Source organism: Magnolia sinica, chromosome 11 (assembly GCF_029962835.1).
Source record: "Magnolia sinica isolate HGM2019 chromosome 11, MsV1, whole genome shotgun sequence".
Lineage (NCBI taxonomy): Eukaryota > Viridiplantae > Streptophyta > Magnoliopsida > Magnoliales > Magnoliaceae > Magnolia > Magnolia sinica.
The window spans coordinates 52,102,545-52,105,537 of NC_080583.1; the positions used below are offsets into that span (position 1 = coordinate 52,102,545).

General features: G+C 38.4%; 1 non-coding gene across 1 annotated transcript; it reads right to left on the minus strand.

Annotated features, from left to right (window-relative positions):
* Positions 1-2,350: 2,350 nt before the first annotated feature.
* LOC131219715 (small nucleolar RNA R71) lies at positions 2,351-2,459 on the minus strand. The gene has a single exon (XR_009158361.1). It is a non-coding gene; the product is annotated as a small nucleolar RNA R71 (small nucleolar RNA).
* Between the last annotated feature and the right edge of the window lie 534 nt (positions 2,460-2,993).

Here is a 2,993-nt window from a genome sequence, read left to right on the forward strand (position 1 = left end):
ATTTTTTGAACAATATTCTAAAACGAAGGCACTCGTCCAGCGGGACTTGACACCGGGCTTGACAATGACTTTTATTCCCACATTGATTGATGGTGTGGCCCACCCAACACTCGGATCCACCCCATATTTTAACCCTTGTCTTAACACAATCCTACTAACCCAATGAATGAGATAGATTTATCAAAATAGCAAGGTGGGCCCACTTCATATAGCCGCAATGACAAATGTGCAAAAGAAATGGGAAACAGTTTCCTTTTGCGTTAGCAGCGGAAGTCCGTCCGTTGGGAGTTGAGGTGGCTCACCACGATCACCCAATGGATGATCTGAGACCATCATGTCCAAGGGAGGGCACTGACCAAAACCCTCTTATTCTTGTGCAACGATAAACGAGAACAAGGTTACAAAGCAAGGAACAAGTTGCCACATCTTTTAGAGGTGTGGTCCACCCAGAACTCGAATCTACTTCAATCTTAAAAGAGTGGCCTAAATCGACACCACGAAACTAGTGGACAGACCTGATTCTTCAGCAAACATAGAATATGGACCCCACCAAGCATCAAACGTAAGATGGCTTCTTTCCTACGCACGCAGTTTGCTGCGTAAAGAATTTTCGCAAGAAGTCTCCACCACCTCTATGCGTAAAGAAGGACGGTGACTAGCATCTCCTTCCAGGCTTTATAAAAGGAGAAGAAAGAGAGAGGCAACAATCATCTAGGGCTAGACGTCAAGAGAGAGAGCATCCAAGTTTTGATGGACGTGAGGGAAAAGAGAAAGATTGGAAAGAAATCAAAGGGATGTGCTTCTTATCAATTATATTTTTCTTCTTTCCAATTGAATCTCTATTACCTACCATGAATTTTTAATTTCTTAACTAGGGCTGAGATGAAGCCCCTAATTTGAATTATTCTTGTTATTTGTTGATTTCATCCGGAATTGATTTATTTATTTCTTTCTCTATTGTGATTAAATGAAAACTCCATACTTCTCCAATCTATGAGCTTACCCAAAGTCTAGAAGTGGATGTGGTTTGGAATCTTATTCTAGGTATGCTTGTGTCTGACCATAAACAGGTTTTCCCACGGGGAAAGAAATAGGAATTTACATCTATTCATGCCTGAACATGGATGGAAAGATGTGATCCATATGCTTCAAGGGAATTATACATCCTGTGTGCCTGAACAAGGACATAGATTGTGCTTTATTTATTGAATGTACATCAATTTGAATTAGAGTGAATCAACAGCTAAAACAAAGGTAAGGATAATTAGGGGTGGATTCAAAAGTCCTAGTGTTCTCCTTGAGTGAATTTTCCTTCTTGTTCTTAGTTATTTTTCATTAATTTTTGTTAGTTTACTTAATAACTATCTAAACTATTTGTTGGATTAGTTAAGAGGAATCATAGAATTCGAATTGTGAGAACCAGTCCTCGTGGGAACGATCTCGTAATTCGTATCGTGTCTATACTTGATTCGTATACTTGCGAGTTTAAAATCAATTTAAATCAGGTTAATTTAAATAAAACATCAAGTTTTTGGCACCGTTACCGGGGACTGTTTTGGTCCAATTGGATTTATGATTCTCTCTTATCATAATTCATAGCCCTAGGATTTTTCTCGCATCATTTCACAAATTTTAGAAAACTTAATTTATTTTTGTCTTTGTTTTCTACAGGAATTGAGGAAGGAAGTTGAAAAAAAAAAATTGTCTTCAAAGTGAAGGAGAAGCTCTCAATTCTTCGGAAATCAATCATCTCCTTTTTCGGGTTCTTTCTTCCAATACTTGTTTACATAGTTTCATCTTGCTTTTAGGAATTCATAAATCTTAGATCTAGTTTTGTTTCTCTTAGGTTGCATCTCAGTTTAGCTTTCTTTCCTACATTGCAGTAACTCAGTTTATGCTAGGACGTAGATCTCTAAGCATAGAACTAGCACCTTTTGATTCTAAAATAGAAAGAACATTTCGTAGAAGATTGAGAAACATTCTATTTGAAATGGAGGATGAGAATGGAAATAAAGCTCGTAGAGATTATTCAGCTCCTGTCCAATTTAATGCACCTTCATGCATAGTGTTGCCAGCCACCATTGCAGCACACTTTGAACTTAAACCTGGGGTCATACAATTGTTGCCCTCCTTCTATGGTATAGATAAGGAGGAGCCATATCATCATGTGAAAGAATTCCTAGACATTTGCTCTACCTTTAGGTTCCAAAACTTTTCAGATTATTCGAACCGTTTACGCCTTTTTCCTTTTTCTTTGAAGGGTAAGGCGAAAGCATGGTTAAATTCTCTAGAAGTTGGGTCTATCACTACAAGAAGTTCTTAAACAAGTTCTTCCCCGTTCACAAAACTAATGCTTTCCATAGAGAAATTACTAATTTCACACAAAAAGAGGGTGAGCACTTTCATGAATGTTGGGAAAGATGGAAGGACTTGCTTCTTAAATGTCCACACCATGGTTTTGAGAAGTGGCAACAGGTTCAATACTTCTATGACGGTTTGACACCCCAAAACCGTTGCATGGTTGATGCCACTAGTGGAGGGTCATTCATGACCAAAAGTGATGTCAAAGCTTGGAATTTCTTTGAAACCTTGTGTGAAAACTCCCAACATTGGTACTATTCAAATAGAGGTGAAAGAAGTCCCCAACCACAGAAGAAAAGTGGTATATATAAGATAGGAGTCACACCAGATCTTTATGTTAAGATTGATAGCCTGACAAAGAAAGTTAATGCTTTGATGTTAAATAGTGGACCTCCAAAAACTACTCAAATCGAGTCATGTGCCATATGTTCCAGTCCCTCCCATCCTACACAGTCTTGTCCATTTGGTGCAGCATTTTTGGAATTTCTCTTTAAACAAGTACATGCTATGAACACTTTTCAGAGAACTAGGAATGACCCTTACTCAGACGCCTACAACCCAGGGTGGGCTAGACATCCAAATTTTCTTGGGCAAAAGAACCACAACAAGGAGGACCATCAGGAAATCCTCTT